The sequence below is a fragment of the Notolepis coatsorum genome (assembly GCF_963971535.1).
Source record: "Notolepis coatsorum genome assembly, chromosome: 1".
Taxonomy (NCBI): Eukaryota; Metazoa; Chordata; class Actinopteri; order Aulopiformes; family Paralepididae; genus Notolepis; species Notolepis coatsorum.
In genome coordinates this window covers 301,746,532-301,769,290 of record NC_140165.1, presented here as the reverse complement: position 1 = coordinate 301,769,290, position 22,759 = coordinate 301,746,532, and the positions used below count along the sequence as shown (strand labels likewise).

The 22,759-nt window shown below is 45.9% G+C and overlaps 1 protein-coding gene across 1 annotated transcript in view; it reads right to left on the bottom strand.

Annotated features, from left to right (window-relative positions):
- The window catches only part of pitpnm3 (PITPNM family member 3), a gene marked incomplete at both ends in the record, with an annotated part of 199,018 nt that overhangs the window by 135,382 nt on the left and 40,877 nt on the right, over nucleotides 1-22,759 (bottom strand).

Genomic DNA, 22,759 nt, shown 5'->3' with positions numbered 1-22,759 from the left:
AACTCCGGTGTGGGGGGGATGGGGTGGGTATGAGGGAGGGGAAGGGAAAATGAAAGGGGAAGAAAAGAGAAAAAGATGGAAAATGAATGATGTTTTTGCCAATTGTAAATGTACAACTTACTTTTCCTGTAATAAAGACATTTATAAAAAAAAAAAAATTATAGCCATACCCAGCCAATATAAGGGATTTAACTTTTAATGAGGGGGCGACAGTGGCAGGTAGGTAGAGCAGTCGTCTGGTTATCCAGAGGTTCCCGGTTCGATTCCCGCTCCAAAGTATCGAAGTATCCTTGAGCAAGACACTTAACCCCTAACTGCTCCCGATGAGCAGGTTGGCACCTTGCATGGTTGCCTCCACCGTCGGTGTGTGAATGTGCAAGTGAATGGGTAAAATGTGAGGAACAGATTGTAAAGCGTTATGGATAAAAGCTGCTATATAAATGCAGCCATTTACCATTTACCATTTAATGAAGTGTTACTATATAAAACATGGATTTACAGCCTGGGACTGTTGAGACTGGCAATATACAGCAACTCTCATTTCATGTCATCTACCCAGTGCCATATATTATAAGAAGGTCCACACACTGTAGCTCCCTTACATTACGTTTATTTTACGTACACAATTGACGTTTCGAACCAATGCTCTTCTTCAGACTTAAACATACAATCAAAAACGCCATCTTTAAATGGACCATAAGCTCTCGTCACATGATCGTCACATGATACATATAATTTGTACCCGTATAAAGTTATACATATTAGATACAGACTAAAGACACATGTTAAGAAAACCTATATGCATATAATACAGATAACTATAGACCCTAAAATCACAATGGAATTACATCAGGCCAATAGCTGTCGGCATACTATATTCTAAATCAGAGTGAACAGCACAGACCATCCTCATTCAGACCTCTTGGTGCGAGAGTATAACCTTGCACGGCAGCTGGTTTCACAAGATTGTGAAATCATGAGCTCACGCAAGATAACTCGTCAGGCTTCAAGTTATGCGTTTGTGCCTGAACCCACAGTAGTTTGGACCAATCACATCGTCCTTAGAAGAACTACTGGCAGCCGTGAGCAAAGATACTCCGCCAAGTACAAGTGCTGGCTCTATTCCAAACAGTTTCAAAGGATGACTTCCCAGATGATTCTGTGTCTGGAAGGCCAGGTAAGTGAGAGTATATCCAGTGTATACATGCAGAACAGAGCATAATTACATTTTTCATATAGCAAGATATGATGCCCTTTTCAAACGCAAGGATGGTTGAAGATTTGATCTGTCATTGCCAGGTGGGGCCTGACTGGTAAAAGTGTGAGGGGGCAGATAGCGGCGGGTCTTATCTCACCAATATATCACAGATGGCAGTACGGCGGTGAGATCAGACCCCACCGGGTCCCACCTGGCAATTACAGATGCAGGAATCCTCAATCAGGAAAGATCTGTGACATCAAGGGCATCCTATCTTGCAACATGAAAGATGCAGTCGAGCTACAGTGTGTGGAGGAGCTTCTTCTATATTCCATCGCAGTCTTCCATCGGCCCAGCACCTGTCGTGAAGGTAATTGGTTGTGTGTGAGTCGTGACCACTATACATTGTTTGCCATCTACCCGGTGAAAGTTAATTGGAAAGATTGTTAAGCCTTTGTAGAGGTCTGCACTCTGTTCAGTGCATTCTTCTAGTTTAGTCTGTGTCCCTCACATCCTACCCTCTGTTCTGTCCCATCTCAGAAAAGAAAAGATATTTGAGTTTTTTCGTTTTCTAGTTAAAGCCCAATGTTTTTTTTTATATACCATATCAATGTGAGGTATATTTACATACAGTACATTCGTGAAGAGTTGGATCTGTAGATGGAAAATATGTGATATGGAACATTCTATATTGGAATCTACATCTGTTTTACCAACATGAAGCGTTTTACAGCCACAAGATACAGCAAATACAATTATAATTTCATATTCTTTTAACATTTTAACAAGTGTTAATAGTTGTATCAAGAGCTTGTTCAACCAACTACAGGATGAAAACATGTCTCATTCCCATCCCGTGTTTTTGCTGGTGGGTCTATCGAGTTTGGATCACTGACTTGGCCTATAAACTGCGATTTCAGAAGGTTCAATCGACGTCAACATTAGGTGAAAGTGACACGCATTGGGATTCACCACAATACAGAACCCCATCAATACTCAGGGCTCACTGGTGGTAAACGATGTATCAACAACATCTTAGAGAGAGAGAGAGAGAGAGAGAGAGAGAGAGAGAGAGAGAGAGAGAGAGAGAGAGAGAGAGAGAGAGAGAGAGAGAGAGAGAGAGAGAGAGAGAGAGAGAGAGAGAGAGAGAGAGAGAGAGAGAGAGAGAGAGAGAGAGAGAGAGAGAGAGAGAGAGAGAGAGAGAGAGAGAGAGAGAAGCACAAGACACAGACAAAGAGAGGATAAGAATCAAAGCGGGAAAGAGAAACCACGTAATTGAGCTGTACAGTATAGGAGCATCCGGTGCTCAGAGAGACGGCCTTACAGTAAATCCTTAAATAACTTAAATCCTTAATTTCATAACAAAACAGGACAGGTTTGCTTGTGATCTATCCCAGTTGTTTTTAACGTAGTAATTTATTGATCCCTCTTTTTCAGATCCATTTGGCACAGAGACCCCGTGGCTGGTTGAAATGTTAGGGTAAAAAAAAAATCTAACCCTAACTAACCTTACTGTCATGCACTTGTTCTAATAAACTAACCTACACTGTAACACGCAACACTTTGATGAACATTGTTACTCAGCTGATAGAGTTGTACCCTTCCTGATGACTGTCGTACAGAACTTGTAAGTCGCTTTGGATAAAAGCGTCAGCTAAATGACTAAATGTAAATGTAAATGTAAATGTCATGGCATCCATTACTGGGGAAACCTGGGGAATCGCACAGAGAACCCACAGAGATGGTCAACGTTTCTGTTTGTTTGTTTTACTTTCTCCATCTCCTTCACACAAATGGGCCTATGGCTCCTGTCTACAGGAGAAATGTGTTTTTCATTTCTCCCAAGACACCTCCAGGTTTAAAAATATATATATATATAATAATTTTTAGAGTGATGAATGGCTCTATCTTTGGGGTTTTCTATTAGAAGTGTCAATATTACATACTACATTGAGGAGTATACTGGTATTTCACTGCAGTCTCCATTGCTGCCTTTCAACCCCTCCCCACGAATCCCAGCCGTTAACCCTTTCACTGCAACAACACAGAAGGTTTACCCTTTCACTGCCACGTGACACAGGGTTAACCCTTTCACTACCACACTACAGAAGGTTAACCCTTTACTATCACACCATAGTGTGATAGTAAAGGGTTAACCTTCTGTAGTGTGGCAGTGAAAGGGTTAACCACAGGGGTCTGTGTCATTAGTAATTAGAGCTAGGGATATAATTGCATGCTGAATTAGTGGCAATGTAGCGGCGAACAAAGACATCCAGGTCTCCTCGAACACTTTCCAGACGACATGCCTTTAAGCTCTCTCCCAGACGACGGCGCTAATGGGTGGCTTCAACCTGCCTGACCCTTCCCAGTCTGCCACAGTGGTCCCTCTCCTATAATCCTTCGACCTGACTCCCACTGTCATGCGTCCCACCCACAAGGCCAGTAGCTCCCTGGACCTCATATTCTCCCCAGTGACTCCAGCATAATTAGCACCACGGTAACTCCCCTCCATGTATCAGGGGATACTTCTTTGTATCCTTTTCACTAACACTTATGCTAAACCCCAAACCATCCACTCCAACTAAAACTCTCTCTCATTCAAACACAACTTACGCCCCCTCCACCCTCTCCTCTGACATCCTGTCCGCCAGACAGCCGTTCCCAACCCAGACCACGGCTGACGGTTATAGAAAAAAGACAGAGCCTGGGAGCTGCAGAGAGAAAGTGCAAAAAGACCCAGGTCACTGGTGATATCACTACTATATGGTCCAGCAGTGTGTGGCTCATGTCTCCCTCTGTCATCTTTCAGATTTTTACAGATTATGAAAGTACAGAATGTAAGCTTTCAAAATGATGTGTCATATATTGAAAATATTTGAAGAAGATATGCTTATTTGAATCTTGAATCTTTGAAAACCTCAAGTCTGAAAGCAGAGAAAAGACCATTAAAGTGTGTCTGCATTTTCAACGCCTTGGCAGTCAGGTACTAGGTGTGAACAATAGCTCTTAAGTCCACCCCTAACCACTCCCCCACTGGATCAGCTGTCATCTGTCAGTAGCCCTTTTCACACAGACGTCGTCTTTTTCCTCCCAATCTGCCGGCTTTGGGTTGACCACACTGAACCTAGCAAGATGGTATAAGTGTGTGCATTCAGACAGAATGCTGTGATGCCGTGTTCCCGAGTCGGATAGATGGAGACGCAGCGTGGATAGAATAGACGCAGCGCATTCTGAAATGGGTCTCCAAAGGTGCACACACGTAATGAAAAATTGTTATATTATCAAATTGACTCACGATTCATTGCCTAATGCATTGGTCTTTTTATATTAGCTTTTTCTCAATAAAAATTGTATTTCAATCTTTCTTATCAGATTATCAGAATATGATCATAGATGATCTCTATAGCTGAGTCTTGATAATGTACTTGTATATTTGTGTATGTATATTTTGGGACAGTCAAAAGATTAAAATGTTTTTTGGGACAGTGGTGAATAAAGTTACTGTGGAGCCCTGGTACCACCGGGCCTGAAGACAATTCTAGGGGACACACTGTGTACCTCACAAATGATAGACATGGAGGATTCGAATGGGATTACCAACCGCGCTGCCCTGTTCTGGACGACCTGGAGCTTCCTGAGGTCACCACCTGGTCTATGATCTCCGCTGCTCATTAAAGTCCCAGAAGGTTACTCGACGTGGGACAGTGAGCTGGTCAAATGTTTAGGCTTTCCAACCTGTCTCTTTCTTGGCTAGACGTCTATAACAATTCAACACGGAGTCAGTGATTTAAGGGCTTTGGCTAAATCCTCAAAATGTCATATCAATAGCCATACATTGCTCTGAGCAAAGTATTTAGCTTAATGTGAGCTCACTTATCGATGACAGGGTTATGTGTGGGCGCACTGAACACCCTTCTCCAATTGCACACAACATATATACTCTGCTGTTGGCCATATCTGCACGCTCACATCTCGTGAACCTGGTGTTGTCCTGGCAGATAGAATCTGCATAATTTTTTTCTCAAATGTTTTCCGGATTCCGATTTGTACCCATTTTAGGTTGTACCACCAAAGTGTGTATTAATTAAACCTTACAAAGTAACACATTCCCTGTTTCTGAAGAGGGATTTGGGGATTTTGCTTGTGCTCACTGCACGTAGGCCCATCTCTGAGTCCAGTCAAGTTGTTGTGTAGAAATGTGTGACAAGTAGGATACCGGAGCTAATTACGTAAGCAAGTGCCTGTTTCCCTCAAGGGAGACGCATCTGTCTCGCTCTGTTCACCTCCGTCCTTTGAATGCGTTCGCACCGCCTCTAAACTTCTCTCAGAATTCCAAGGAGAGAGAGTCACATGGGGACTTTCCAACTTTGAACTTTTAAACATTCTATTTTGTCCTGCGTTGTTCGCGGATTGCTTCAATATTTTGTCCTCATCCTCTTATTGGATTATTGACGGACAGGCCCTTGTGGAACACACACACGCACACACACGCACACACACACGCACACACACACACACACTGCACACACACAGAGACAATATACAAACAGCATCCCAATAAGCTCTGGCGTCTGGTGTAGAATTATGTTTATGTTTATATATCTAATCATGGTATATTAACTGCTGCTCATAAACAATGTCATCATATATTTGTCATCATATATTTGTAAGTCTCCCCTAAAAGCTCAATATGCCGTGTTTATTTCTGGATTCCATTTTTCAAAGCCAGACTGCATAATTCTGTTTTTAAGTTCCAATAATAACCAAACAGAAAATAATATTAGCTCCTAAATGGGTCATCGTAACACCAGCATCAAAGTAAATGTAGGCCTGTTTACAGTTTATACACTTGTTCAAAACACTGGGATCAGCAACTTCCTGTGTTACATTGGCTATGAATCAATGATTCAAATAGATTCAGATTCAGATTCTTCAGATTTGTTTATTGTCACAGCTTTTTAAAATGTACATACATTCAGAAAAATTTGTTATTCCCGGCTCCTCAACCGTAGTAGATTTGTAAACATAATACACAACCTATATTCTATCTATACAAACTATAAGCTATAAAACTATAAATATAAACTATAAACTAGATCAGCTATAAATATACGTATATTCTATCTATACAAATTATGCTATGCTAACTGTATGCTAACTGTATGAATACTGTAACGTCTGGGCTTCTCTCAATATTCAGGATTGGAGGCCCTGCCGCCATCTTGGAATTCTCACTCTGTCTCAGTAATTACCTTGATTGTTGTCACCTGCCTGTGTTTGTGTCACTGGTGCTGATTGGGTCTGCTGGCTGTACTGAGGCCTTTATAGTAATACTTTGCCCCTCTCTCCCTGTCGGTTCTTCAGCAGTGTTACTGGGAACAGCCGTCCACGGGCAGAAGTCGGATATCTCGCCCGTTATGTAAGGGATAATGTATAGCTACGAGGTCATTGTCGCAAAATAATTGACCAACACGGAGTTTAGAATACCGAGGCGCCTCGCCGAGGTGTTCTAAACGTAGTGAAGGTCAATTATTTTGCGACAATGACCGAGTATAGGCTATACATTATCCCGCTTATTACATGGCTAACTTACTAACAATATACCTAATTCATTTTACACCATCGACAAGACGAGATCAAATGCAGACACAGTTGTTCTGTGGCTCTGTCAGCCCAAATAAAGTGATTATTATTATCGCCGGCAGCCGGCATGTGTGTCTGATTGCACTGATGCAGTGTGTGTCAGTGGGCTTGATTGCTCCAGCTGCGAACAGCGGTCATTATTGCTCGGCAGCGGTCCGTTATCGATTAATAACGGACCGCTGCTAGGGGCAACCGAGCGCTATTGACCAATCACAATCAAGCATTTCGGCGAATGTTAAAACGCCATGTAATAATTAAGCATTACATCACACGCAGGAGTGGTTTGTGACCAATAAACCATGCCTAGGGGTGGTTGTTAGGCCCGAGGCGCAGCCGAGGGTCGTTAGACCCCCCTAGGCATGGTTTATTGGTCACAAATCACGACTGCACGTGGTGTAAAGCTTTTATACAACTGCCAGATTCATCCAACCTTATTTCTATACAATAAACACACATTAATCGAAGATTTATTGAAAAAACCATCCGCCAGAAAAAGTAGTTCCCACAACTCCATGTGGAAGCAGCTTGAAGTGCATCCAACCAAACTAACACATCCAACTGTGTATTATTGGAATGATTGAGAGAAGTTGCCTCATGTGGAAGCAGCTTGAAGTGCATCCAACCAACTAACACATCCAACTGTGTATTATTGGAATGATTGATTGAAAATGTATTAAAACGTTTTCTTTGCCCTATAGGAAAAAAACGTTTTCTTCGCCCTATTTTTTTATTTATTTCTTTTAGCCTAAACTTAACCAGTTGGAAACCAGGGGTACAGTAATAAAATTAGCAATCAACCAATCAATCAATTCAATAGACCATGCTCACTTAAAACAGCGCTGCTTCTCTCTCAGTCTGACTCCCCCGCTGTTGCAGACAGGAGTGTGTGTGTGTGTGTGTGCGTGTGTGTGTGTGTGTGTGTGTGTGTGTGTCACAGTGTGTGTGTGCGTGTGTGTGTGTATGTGTGTGTGTGTGTGTGTGTGTGTGTGTGTGTGTGTGTGTGTGTGTATGTGTGTGTTTGTGGGTACGCCAGCGTCGGACAGTGTGAGAGAGAACGCTGCAGTCGGAAAGTAGGAAGGAAGAAATTTAAATCAATCAATTAATCTATCAATCAATCCGCGATTTTTCTTTTGTTCTAGATTGAGTCAAGACCCATCAATTACATCATCCAACATTGTTTAAAATACTAACACGTTCCCCTTGACAGAATCGCTTTATATTTAGTCGTTATGACGCTATCAACATATCCATTTGTTAAAGATTATTGTCCGCCATCTTGTTTTTTCCGACGGAGTGATCCGGCGGAGTGATGTGATTCGGTGGTGGGCGGGTCCTGGGACCAGGAGCGTGGATTATGAAGGATACATACGTGTAAATGGACTGTTTCAGCCAATCAGAATAGAGAAATTTGCATGCCGTTGTATAACATGATTTAAGTTCTTTGCTTTAGGTCGAGAAGTCGGATCTCTCACCGCCCTGTTCTCTCTTGTTATTTAAGTTGTCCTTCTAAGTATCCTTCCTTATTACTACTACCTGCTTTACCTGGTACAGTATTGTTATCGCTCAAAGTGTTTCTGATAATAAAAAGAACACATATTCGAGAAGAGCAGCACCCTCTCTGTTACAAAGGGTCAGATTAAACCGAATATATGTATTTATTGATTGATATATATTGCATAATATTTGTATATCGTTTGATATCCCTTGTGTATTCTTTGTACATATACACGGAATATCCCTTTAACCTACTACAGACCATAATATTTCGTTCTCTTATTGGATGGCGTGCCACCAGCGCCAGTGTTTTACCCCCAGAGTCGAGTTCAAAGCTACCGTCAAGGCTTGTCTCAACATGCCCGGTTCTGCCCAGGACTACGAGACAGAGAGGAGGCTGGCACTAGATTATTCCCCGTACATATAAATATGGCGCAGGTGGATACAGAAGTAGTTCAGTTCAGTCCGCAGTCCGTTCAGTTCGAGTTCGAGTTACCCAAGTGAAGCCTCACCCGCTATGCAACGTGCGGTGAAGTGGGCCCGTATTGCCCCAAAATAGTCTTGTTTTATCCTAATACGTTTGTTCAACGTATCGTTCGCTCCTTACTAGTAAGCCTTCATTACGAGTCAAAGACCAAGTGAAGTGAGCAATTGTGTGTCTAAATAGAGCACTTATAGCCGCGTGCGAATAGGATAGTGGAGTATCATAGCTTGGTTGAGTAACGTCAAGTTCAACATAGTTAATGTGAAGTACCGCGCACCGGAGGATCTACACCGGCGCCAGCAGAGCCCCTTTCCGGCTGGATTATTATTATTCTTATTGCTTTGGACCAGGCTGTTTGGAGCGGAGAATAATCGTCTACACCCACTGCTGTGGGACCTGCCCGTGAGGACCATCATTCGAGCCCGTCTCTATTGGAGAGGCTGACCGGCTTTCACCTGTGCGACGCGCATACTGGGATTACAGCGGCTGCCTTTCGTCCGCTGATACAGGGAGTAATACCGCCTCCAGGAGCCTATATTGAGTACCCGCTGACCAGACTTTGCATTCGAACATTTGCTCCCCCTGCTGGCTTACAACCGGTGGAACCCCCCTACCAGTACAATATATATAATTCCTAATATTCAATGTATATTATGTATCTTTTGCTGTAATAAATACTTAAAGACAACTTTGTGTGGAAACCGTATCATTGTGGAGGTGTTCTCATCAGATATACTCGTGTACGGTATGGCCAGTATAATTTACATAAGACGGTAGTGGTTTAATGATACCATACTTGATTAATACAGTCAGGGAATTGTACCCCTCAGTTACAATTGGTCCTTCGAGCCGGAGGGTAACTAGCGTAATATTAATATAGTGGTATTAATATTGACATGGCCTATGATGAACACTCCACAAAACGGTTCTCCTAAAGTAGATCGCCTGCAGCGCAGACGGCAGCCACCTCCCTATCTAGAGGCATACAATGTCAGTCCAATACCTAGCTTTAAAGGGAAGTTAAATACGGATAAAGTAACTAAAGCGGATAGTAAAATTATGTCCAACCCTACCGACCAGGCTACCCCGCCAGTAGAGACCCTAGTGGGTTCTAACGTAACTGACCAAGCTCACGGTGGGGACCAGGAGGGACCTGACATGACTTTACCCCCAGACAACGACCACGGGACAGTCCCCGGAGAGCTCCAGGATAAAGAAAGCCCTCCCGGGACGGAACCCGACCCACCACAAGAAGAGACGCGCACCCAGGAGATGGATCTCCTCGGTACGCGACAGGAGAACGGATCTCCAACGAGTACTGCCGGGAGCCGATCGCCTCGAACGGCGTCTTCCCCCAGCGAGAAGATGCTGGCGCAGGCACTCATCGCCACCCTGGCAGCCTCCACCGAACGCGATCGACTTCAAGCGCAACAGACGCGCGAGCGCGAACATTCTGCAACCGAGCGAGCGCGCTTCCAGGCGCAACAAAGGAGTGAAGACGACCGCATAAGACTGGAGACCAGACGCCTTCAGACGGAAGAGAACATTGAAAGAAGCCGCGCCGATGCACAGCACGCCGCCGCCAATGCACAGCACGCCGCCGCCAATGCACAGCGCGACGTCGCAAATGCACAGCTCCACGCCGCCCATGCCAGCGCCAATGCCCAGCGCGATGCCGCCAACGCATAGCGCGACGCCGACCAGGCCAGCGCCAATGCGCAGCGCGACGCCGCCAATGCCCAGCGCGAAGCAGCGCGCGACGCAGCCCATGCCCAGCGCGAGGCAGAGCGCGACCGGCTGCAGGCGGAGCTGATAGACAAACTGGTTGCCATGGCGACACCCCCTCACTCCGCACAGAGCTCTTGGAGATCGTCAAGACAAGGGTCTAGGACACATTCCCCTACCCGACCAAGCGACCCGGGACCCCGCCAACAGGAGGATCCTGTCCACGTCTCCGAACCCCCTCCGGACTCCAGGTCCTAGCAGAGGAAGATGAAGAGGAAGAGGAGGAATGTCAAGCCGACCAGCAGCAACGTGCTCTGGACCAGGAGGCCCAGTACAGCCCCGACCAGCAGCAACGTACTCTGGACCAGGAGGTCCAGTACAGCCCAGAAGTCAGCCCCGAGGCACTGCGCTACAAACCCCCGACTCAACTCACGGGTGAGTTTGACGCACCGCCAGCCCAGAGGAACAGCACCTGGGTACCCGGCCCTTGGTACCCACCAAGTACCAGCCCAAGACGACACGTAAGAGGAGACTCGCCTAGGAGGCCTCTCCCCCAACGCTCACCGATGTGCCAGTCATCCATGGCATCGTACCTTGGCACACCGACGTTCCCGGACTTCACACACGAGAACAGAGCACAGTACACAGAGCTACGAATGTGCTTAGAGACAATGATGTCCGATGTAGTTGATGAACCGTACAAATATGCTATCCTACTGAAGCACCTCAAGGTGCCCCGAGCGCACAATATAGCGCTGGCCTATGCCACCTCTACTACCCCATACACCGCGGCTCTAGCAGCACTCGACCAAAGATATGGACGCATATGGGACTACGTAATACAAGAGATAAGGCATATTGACCGCCTACCCCCAGCCACAGACAATCGCTCACTAGATGACCTGTCTATCAAGGTACAATCCCTGGTAGGGATGCTGGGGGTGCAAAGAGAAAAGGGTATGCACGAACTGTACGCAAACTCTAATGTCGAGAGGATTTTAGAGAAGCTTCCGCCCGCCCGACAAGAGCGCTTCAGGCGGCAAAGAGACCACCGTGATCCTAACGGTCCCGAGCCATCCCTCCTAGACCTAGCCGACTTCCTGGCGAGAGAAGTCAACAGCCTACGGTTGGATACGTTCATGCGGAGCACACCAAGCTCCAGAGAGGGACCTAGGAGAGCAAACGATGGCCGCAGATTGGTGACCGTCATGCACCAATCAGAATCAGTACCGAGCAGCAAGAACCACAACACCCCCTTGACGAAAGAGGACCAGTGGAAGATTGAGTGCCAGTACTGTGAGGGAGAACATCGGCTGCGCGCGCAGCCACCTAGCAGCTGAGTGCCGCTTGAAGAAGAAGTGCAGCAGGTGCGGTGGCACCCACTTGGAGGTCCTGCATGACATCAACAGGCGTCAGCCAGGACAACAGAGTGGGCCCGTCGCGGTAATGTACCATGCCGAGGCGGTGGCACCAGTACCGAAGAGCCACCAGACCGCTCCCTACTGTACCTACTGCGACGGCGGACACTGGCTGGCACAGTGCGCCGAATATAAGACACTGAACCCCGTCCAAGTTGACCAGTGGCGTGAGGCGGCCCAGGCGGGCGCCGCTTACCGCGCAGGGGCGGCCCAGGCGGGCGCCGCTTACCGCGCAGCACTGTGCGGAGCCCACCAGAAGATCCAAGGCAACCGACCAACAGGAGTGCTCCACATTGACCAGCATAGCGGGACCCCCCGAGTGCTCCTCAAAGTGGTCAGAGTGCTCCTGAGCTACGAGGACAAGGTCCTGGACACTTACGCCGTCCTGGACGATGGGTCTGAAAAGACTCTCCTCCTCGCTTCCGCAGCAGCCCAGTTGGGCCTGCGGGGTGTCAAAGATACCATGACCATACGCACCATCAGAAGGGACCAGAAGACCATAAAAGGTGAAAAGGTCTCCTTCAAGATAGCAGCGGTGGACCAGCCCGAGAAGCAGTATAGTATAACCAACGTCTTCACCAGCCACGACATAGGCTTGTCTCAGTACACCTACCCCATCCCACAGCTGATGGCCAAGTATGTGCACCTACGTCAACTACCTATACCGCTTATCGACGGCGCCACACCGACCCTGCTCATCGGCTCCGACCACGCGGACCTCATTCTCCCAATTGAGGCGGCCCACATCGGACCCAAAGGATGCCCAGTCGCGGTTCAGACCCGACTGGGATGGACGCTCCAGGGCCCCCTCTACGGACTTGACAGTCAACCCACGTCTACACGCTGCCTACACACAAAGGCGAGCGACACCGGCCACTCCCTCGTACAGCAGAGGCTATTGACATTAAGCGAGAGGCCCGTGAGAGAACCGTGGGCACCAGAGGGAGTTCGGAACTCCACCCCCCTCAGCTGCGCTCCAGACGTAGCTGACCTCGAACCCAGCACCCCAAGCGACTCCTTGACGGGGCGGCCGGGACCGGCCCCTCCTCAGACGGGGTACAGAGCAAACAAGAGAAACAGACGGAGGAGGAGGAGGCACAGCCAAGCACAGATCAAAGCAGTCTCAGGCCCGCTTCCTCCTAAGCCCCCCTTCATCCCGTCCAGTCGTCATGACCATAGACCAGTCACTACCCCGAGCTGCGTGGCCGGCCGGCCGCGTAAGCAAAGTGACCACTGGTGCCGACGGAAAGGTCAGAGTGGCAGAATTGCTCGTCCAAGGGCGGACCTACAACCGACCCGTGGCGAGGCTGATAGAGTCGCCAAGGCTCCCCGACTCGCTTAATGACGACCATGACCCCTGACTTTGTGAACTGCCTACCCTCACAATGGACATTGAGTAGTGGACAGTGCGGTTAATCTGTCTCTGCTTAGCTAATTAGGTGGGACTAATTAGGGGCGGCTGTTACAAAGGGTCAGATTAAACCGAATATATGTATTTATTGATTGATATATATTGCATAATATTTGTATATCGTTTGATATCCCTTGTGTATTCTTTGTACATATACACGGAATATCCCTTTAACCTACTACAGACCATAATATTTCGTTCTCTTATTGGATGGCGTGCCACCAGCGCCAGTGTTTTACCCCCAGAGTCGAGTTCAAAGCTACCGTCAAGGCTTGTCTCAACATGCCCGGTTCTGCCCAGGACTACGAGACAGAGAGGAGGCTGGCACTAGATTATTCCCCGTACATATAAATATGGCGCAGGTGGATACAGAAGTAGTTCAGTTCAGTCCGCAGTCCGTTCAGTTCGAGTTCGAGTTACCCAAGTGAAGCCTCACCCGCTATGCAACGTGCGGTGAAGTGGGCCCGTATTGCCCCAAAATAGTCTTGTTTTATCCTAATACGTTTGTTCAACGTATCGTTCGCTCCTTACTAGTAAGCCTTCATTACGAGTCAAAGACCAAGTGAAGTGAGCAATTGTGTGTCTAAATAGAGCACTTATAGCCGCGTGCGAATAGGATAGTGGTGTATCATAGCTTGGTTGAGTAACGTCAAGTTCAACATAGTTAATGTGAAGTACCGCGCACCGGAGGATCTACACCGGCGCCAGCAGAGCCCCTTTCCGGCTGGATTATTATTATTCTTATTGCTTTGGACCAGGCTGTTTGGAGCGGAGAATAATCGTCTACACCCACTGCTGTGGGACCTGCCCGTGAGGACCATCATTCGAGCCCGTCTCTATTGGAGAGGCTGACCGGCTTTCACCTGTGCGACGCGCATACTGGGATTACAGCGGCTGCCTTTCGTCCGCTGATACAGGGAGTAATACCGCCTCCAGGAGCCTATATTGAGTACCCGCTGACCAGACTTTGCATTCGAACATTTGCTCCCCCTGCTGGCTTACAACCGGTGGAACCCCCCTACCAGTACAATAGATATAATTCCTAATATTCAATGTATATTATGTATCTTTTGCTGTAATAAATACTTAAAGACAACTTTGTGTGGAAACCGTATCATTGTGGAGGTGTTCTCATCAGATATACTCGTGTACGGTATGGCCAGTATAATGTACATAAGACGGTAGTGGTTTAATGATACCATACTTGATTAATACAGTCAGGGAATTGTACCCCTCAGTTACACTCTCCGTCTCCATTCTTCCATGCCATACTTGAACTCAACATTCTTACCTGGATTCCTAACAGAATAGCTATAAACTATAGACTATAAACTAAAACGATAGACTAAACATAGTACATAACGTATATATCTATGCAAACTTATACAATACAAGGTATAGAGCGGCGGAGAAAGCTGATGGACAGGCAAGTGAACATGATGGAAATGGGCTGTTATGTGTCAAGTGTAGCTCCTGAAGAAATGGTGGAGATGCACAATATGATCCTGCTGGGGTGATTAAACTGGCAATATTGATGATAAGTGATCATTTTAGTGCATTTTTGCTGCATTTTACTTTAATTTGAAGGTAGCAATTTCCGTAAATATATATATATTTTTTTTAAATAATATGTAAAACATAAAAGTAAAATTAAAACTGTGGGTCGAATCATTGTTATTTTTTTTTCTTTTTGAGGAGGATTAGACTAAAGTATTGTTTGTTTCCACTTCTTCATTTCTATTGGCTGGAGTTGGCTCTAGTTGTGAGAGAGATCCATGTTGGTGCCTCTGAGTTTGATGTCTAGCTAATTAAGTGTGATTGAAGACACCTGTGAATAAATGAATGAATGAAATGTATAACGTATATATAAATATAAAATGGCATATACACACATACATAATATGCATAAAAAGGAGGTAGATACTCAAGGTAGATTTGTTCAGTACGTTATTTAAAAATGATAAATAAATCAGATTAGTGGTCTACATTGTTTTCAGATCCTCGTTACGACTGCTCCGTAGAGGCACTGATATTTTACATTACTCCTCACTAATTGTTCTTTGAACAAGAAAATTCCTCTTAAATCCTTTCTCTCTTTTTAAACAACCTGTGAGGAGGAGAGCTGGCGCTCGGGTAAACTAACTCCAGGCCAGAAGGCAGCAACGGATCGGCCATCTGGCAAGGTGTGAAAACACCAGAAGGCAGCAAAAAAAAGAAAGTATGATTACATAAAAAAAACATAACCTCTTTTCCCACGATGCCCTCGTTGCTAAGGTTAGACTGTGAACGTTTTACCGGCATAAGGTTCATTATCATCGGGGAACAGAATCTCAAGACAATCTCCAGACAGGCCTGCATGCTTATGGATTAGTTATGGTAACTCAAACAGTGATCCTGAAAAGGGGTTTGGCATCCAGTGTGCAAATGTAGCAGTAAAGTGCAACAGCAATATACAATGTACAGGTGATTAAACTGGGTACAAAATATACAAATGAGTGTAGTGCTAATCAGATGTATGTACAGAGTTGTAGTATAACATGTGTACAGTGATACAGGTGTAAAGACAGTATGGTAGTAGTCATAATGGGCAGTAGCGTACCTAGTAAGAGTAGGATATATGTACAGATATAGATATAGTATCATCATTATGTAAAAGGTATATGTGCAGGTAAATACAGACAGGTGTTGATAGATATATATGTGGTGAGAATAAATATAAATATACAGTATATAAATATATACAGCATTAGTAGTGTGTGGATTTCCAGTTTTGGTGTGGGTTGTAAAAAAAACTGGGATTAATGTTGGGTTTGGAAATCGGACCGTAGCATATATTTATGTCAGGGCCAATTTGTTGATCCCAGTCCGGTCGCTGCCAGACGGCCTCGTGGAAGACAGTCTTTTGTTAAACTCTACACAGAGTGGTCTAATTACATTTCAGTTGGACTCTGTTTAGAACCAGCCCTTTTGTTGTTTTATTGTCAGATCCCTCTTACAATTCTAAAAACCTATTAACTACTCCTAATGAGGCTAGGCACTCCGCTCACTGGGGCGATGCCGGAGCTCGCCAGAAACAATCTACTACTATCAGGTTCATCTAGCCAATGACCTCTCTCTTCTTTACGAAGCCCTAAAGGGAACTGCATTACCAATTCTCTCAACTATGTGCCCCCAAGAACATTACGATCATCTACTACTGGTTTATCGATGGTTCCCAGCAACTGCAGAAAGAAAATCAGAGATGCAGTCTTTGCTAATTACGCACTAAAGCTATGGAATACCTTAGGGACATTAGGGGAGGCTAGCTCACTAATTTTCAAAAGCAAGCTAAAAACGTACCTCTTCACCGTAGCCTTTTAATACACTCTACCACTTAGACTCATTAGAGCTATCTTATTGCAGTGCAGTGCACATTGATATTTCCACCTCTTTTTCAAGTGGGCCCTCATGGCCAAGAAAGCAGCATAAAGAATGTTCACATTCACAGCACGGGGGAGATGGGGCGGCCCGCGGGGGTGGCATTCCTGTCGCCGTGCATGGCGGTGTGAGTGGCGCGCGGGCTGTTTGTGTTTTCCTTCGGTCATGACGTGCTTTATCAGAGGGTGTGTCTTGGATGGGGATTTGGTGGGGATTGCTGTGTGCGGTGTTTGGGGGACTGGCTGTTCCGGGGGGGTTCACATGTCTTCGAGCAACACTGTACTTATTGTTCAAGTTCAAGTTCAAGTTCTTTAATAGTTGTCATACAGAAGTACAGAATACTTTCATACAAAATGCTTCTTACTGTTACGCTCCAGAGACTGTGCTAGACAAGATAGTATCAAATAACATAATAACATAATATAGCATGAATTTAGAAGAAGAATGAGGTCACAGTTGTTCGGTATAGACATATGTACAATGTTCTGAGTTACCATATAATATACAATACACAATACTATGCAGTGTACTAATGTACAGTACTATCTAGTGCAAAGCAGAAGTGGGATGAGGTACAATTTTAGGTACAATTTACAGTAAGGTGTACGAGTTGTAGTGCAATCCTTCATCCATAAATATAAAGTGTGGGGAGTGGGTGCTACAGTGTGTTTGTTTAAAGTGGGTGTGTGCTATAAAGTGTGTGTAGTGGGTGCTACAGTGTGTTTGTTTAAAGTGAGTGTGTGCGTGTGGATGTGTGTGCTATGTGTGTTTGGTGGTTGTTGTTGTGTAGTGTTCATTCATTGTTCGTTTAGCAGCCTGATGGCCTGGGGATAGAAGCTACTTCTGAGTCTTTCTGTGCTCGCCTTGAGACTCCTGTGTCGCTTGCCTGACGGCAGCAGTTCAAAGAGGCAGTTGTTCGGGTGGCTCGAGTCCTTAATAATTCTCTTAGCCTTCCCCTTGCAACGCTTGTTGTAAATGTTCTGGAGAGTGGGGAGCCCCCCTCCAATTGTGCGTTCGGCTGAACGTGTCACTCTTTGTAGTCTGCTTTGGTCTTTTGCAGTGCTATTCCCAAACCAGGAGGTGATGTTGCCGGTCAAGATGCTCTCTATTGTACATGAGTAGAAGTTCTTAAGGATCTTCTGGCTGACTTGGAACTTCCTTAGGCGCCTGAGGAAGTAGAGGCGTTGTCGTGCCTTCTTCACCACACTGTTAATGTGTATGGTCCATTTCAAGTCCTCGGATATGTGGGCTCCGAGGTACTTGAAGCTGTTGACTCTCTCAACCGGTGCCCCGTCGATGCTGAGGGGGCTGTAGTCCTTGACCCCCGACCTCCTGAAGTCCACAATCATCTCTTTTGTTTTGCTGACGTTCAGGGAGAGGCTGTTTTCCTGGCACCATCCCGCCAGGACCTTGACCTCTTCCAGGTAGGCCCTCTCGTCGTTGGCAGAGATCAGGCCCACCACCACTGTGTCGTCAGCAAATTTGACGATTGTACTTATATTGTACTTATTTTATGCCTATTCTTATGTCTGCATGTTCTACGTTGCACTACTTTTATTGCCTTTTATACCTATGCTTATGTCTGCACTTTATGCATTGCTTTTTATTCTGTCAACTGTAGCTATGCTAATTTTATGCCTATGTTAATTTTATGCTATAGGGCACGTTGGGCTGCGGTCCATGTGTGAAAGGTGCTATATATAGTTATCATTATCTATTATTATTATATTGTAAAACATAATTTATGCATTGAAATGTCTGTAAGTCTCGACCACATTGGAAATTAGGGTGACCTCAGTTGTCCTTTTCGATAATAACTAAAGGTTTGAATTTAATTGAATTGAACATTCTGGCCTCGGCCAGTCCTTTGTACCAGCGGCCATCAGGCTCCACAACAGTGGCCAGCAGCCGGAGAACTAACGGCAGCAGAACTGGAGAACTACTAGGAATGTCTGACCCCACAGTGTGTCTGACTCCTACCCACCTAAACGGACTACAACGTATAACGTATATGACGTATATCATGCCATACATACCTTATGCATACTGCACCTGATACTGTACTTAATCATAGTATATATTTAGATTCCAGTGTCTATTGTGACCATCTTTATTGTAATGCATAATATAACTAATAAGGCCATACAGACCCTCATCTGCACCTTGATTACACTGCCTACTTGCTCATATGCGTATACACAGAGGTAATTATATTGTTATATTGTTTACACTGGAATATCTTATCTTAGAAGATAGTGAGCACACAATACTAGATAATAGAGAAAATGTCTTCACATTTCAATGAAAACAGACAGTATTAAAAACATGAGCACTCTATGGCAAGAAGGTGTCACATTTTTTCTTTAAAATGATCAATTCCGGGGCGGTCAGGTGGCGTAGCGGAGATTGCGTTCGTCACCAACGCTGGAGACGCTGGGTTCGCATGTTAGAATCCAGCTCCCGGCATGGTCACCAGCTTGGCTGGCCGTTCACACTAATACAATTGGCAGTATTAGGGGGTGGGGAAAGCTGGCGGGTGGGGAAAGCTGGCGGGTGGGTCCTGGGCGTTGTGGACAGCGACCCCTACAGTTCGGTCAGGGTGCCTGCTCAGCGAGGGTAGGATCTGGAGAGAGGTAGTGCGGCCTCCCACACGTTACACTCTCCCAGTGAGAATCTGCGCGGCCAGGCTGGCTGCCGGCTGGCTGCACATGCGTCGGAGGAAAGCATGTGACAGTCTCCGGCCTCTCGGACCAACAGTAGGGGAAAGTGCGCAACAACCAGGAAGGGGGTTGGGAATTGGCATAACGACTAACAGTGGGATGGGAGAAAAATCGGAAAAAGGAGGGGGGGGGGGGAGATAATAAAAAAAATTAAAATTAAAATAAATTATCAATTCCAATGAGGAACTGTGTACGTAATAATAATACATTTTATTTATATAGCGCTTTTAAATAACCCAAAGACGCTGACAATAAGCAAACAAAGAACAAAGAAACATAGAACCACAGGGAAACTAGCAACAGTATGAATACACGACACATAAAACCACGAGTAACAAATACAAAATCCAGTAGGGGAACAACCAGGGAAGTAGGGACACCGAGGGACAGATGACGGAGAGAAAGTAGGAGAGGGGAAAGGGAGGTGGTAGGTTGGAGGAGGGTGGTTATGGCTAGGGAAGGTTGTATGCTTGGGAGAACAGGTAGGTTTTGAGTCGGGATTTAAAGGTGGAGAGTGAGGGAGAGTCTCTGATGGAGTCTGAGGGAGGGTGTTCCAAAGTCAGGGTGCAGCTCGTGAGAATGCTCGGTCTCCAAAACGTTTTAGTTTAGATGAAGGGACGGTGGGCGGCTGAGTGGCGCAGTGGGCAAGGCGCTCGCCACTAACGCAGGAGATGCTGGTATCGAGCCCAGCTCTCGCCGTTGCTACCGGCTTGGCCGGTCGTCATACTAACACAATTGGCAGTGTTAGAGGGTGGGAAAGCCGGTGGGTGGGGATTGAACGTTGTGGACAGCGACTCCTACAGGTTGGTTGGTGCGCCTGTACAGCAGAATCAGGAAGTATCGGGGGCAGCGTGAGCCTCCCACGCGTTACTCCTCGCCACTGAGAGATCGTGCTGTTCAGGTGAAAAGATGCGACGGCTGCCTCCTCGTGTACCGGAGGGGACACGTGATGCAAGGCTTGGTCCTCACTGCAGCCGACCAGTGGGAGGCATAGTCTAGCAACGTTCGAGACAGGGGAGGGGAGAATTGAAGGGAGAATTGGCGAGGCGAAATTGGGATGGGAGAAAAAAACTGAAAAATAAGGAGAAAAAGTGGATCAAAAAAAAAGATGACAGGACGGTGAGGGAAGCAGTGGAAGAGGACCGGAGGGATCGGTTGGAGCGGTAAGGGAGAAGGAGGTCAGTCAGATAGGGGGGGGGGGGGGGGGGCAGGCTACATGTCATACGTCCTTCATTCATTGGGGGGGGGGGGGGACTATGTATGCCCCACTATAGCATGCTGGAGACATACGTATAAGTAACTAAACTACAATGTGTGCTCATTGGAGCACATTTATTTACCATTTATATGTGCACACATTCTAGTTTAGTTACTTATACTGTTAGAGATCTATATCAAGCGTAAGGAAGGTGGGTGTTGCTGGCCAATGAGTTGCAGGTTTGCTTAGCAATTAAGATGCAGGCCTACGCACTAACTAACCTCGTCAATATGTTAAATCCATCTTGTTGAATTAAAGGCATTTAAAACAAAGTCACTCATCTCAGATGGCGATGATAAAAATAAATGATTGACATAATGGTCTGCCCCCCCCCCCCCCCCTCTTAGCTGAATGATAAGCACATCTCTGGTAAGTACTAGATTAAAAGAGATCCTTCTGCATGGTTGCATTATGTGAGAAACAGTGTTACAGATTTGTCGATAAAATCAACTAATCGAACAGAAGACAAAGTCCTGTCATTATTAGTCAACTAAAAATGTATTTAGTCCAACATAACGGTCGCCTCCCTGGATCACTCTCTCTCTTAGTGAGAAGCTTAAGATATTCACCATGAAAAAATTTATATCAGCCACTAGACTAATAAATCGGGATGTCTGCTCGATGGACATTGGACTTTGTAAATCACAATATTGAGTGATTCCTTTTCATATCTGGTCAGAATCCCATTCACACAGTGGATGTGAAATTTAAATAGAAACATGACCTGTGATGGCCTCCTGCGGTCTCTAGGGGGAATCTTTTTCATATGCAGAGAGATGTGGAGGGCGGCTCTTGAAGATGATTGAGATTGTCAATTCAGTGGTGTGTCTCCTGAGAGATTTATAATTGAACTTCATTCATTTTCCTACCTTCCCTATTATATTTATCGCTGACTGTGCTGCGCTTCTTCTGACCAGAACACATCCTGAAGAAGAGGACTGAGACTGAAGAAGATTACTTGTCTTTATACCTGTATCACTATACATATTATACTACAACTCTGTACATACATCTGATTTGCACTGAACTCAGTAGTACTAAATTGTTTAGTCACCAGTTTAATCACCTGTACATTGTAAATTGCTGTTGCACTTCACTGCTACATTTGCACTCTGGTTGGATGCCAAACCTCTTTTCGTTGTACTGTACGTGTGCTGTATAATGGCAATAGATTTGAATCTAATCTAATCAAATCTAATTCGTTTTACCAGCCTCCACTGAAACAGATTCACCTTTGTGTTGTTGATTAAACACATTCTAGGTAGTGTGTTGATTAGATTACACAGGAAATCATTGTTCTCAAGCCCTATCATTATCACTGCGGCGTCTGTGCGCGGAGACGGTAAAGTACTGAAAGTGTAAAAACTTTGACATCTTTTAGAAATAAGCTGGGATCGGACAACTTCGCGGTGCCTTTCGAGTGCCATTGCCGCAGGGAAGGAGAACGGGAAAGACCCGAACTGAGATCCGGTTTAGCATGTGCTCCACAAAAAAGACATGCCCGCGTAGAGACCATCCAAGAGAACCATCTGGAGACCACCACCGTCCAAATTGTCAACAGCGACAGGGGCTATTCGATTAGGGGCTACTCCTCTCTATGACTCTGACCCAGCTAGTTATGCCTCGTCTCCACCAGCCAGGGTTTAGCCGTGCTGTGGCCTGTCTGGCACACAGCGAGCGTCTCCATTGTCTTTAGAACCTGGCCAAACCTGGACCCTGGCTGAGACACTGACAGCCACCTTTCACAACCTGGCCAAAGGTTGCCTAGCAACCAGAGAGTTTACAAGAAACACAATGGAAGGCGGTTGGGTGGCGTAGCGGAGATTGCGCTCATCACCAATGCAAGAGGCTGTGGTCTCGACTCCCGGAGTCAGCATTGCATGAGGCTTGGGCCAGTCGTCATACATACTAATTGGCAGAGTTAGCGGGTGGAAAGTCGATGGGTGGGGATTGGACGTTGTGGACAGCGACTCCTACAGGTCGGTTGGGTG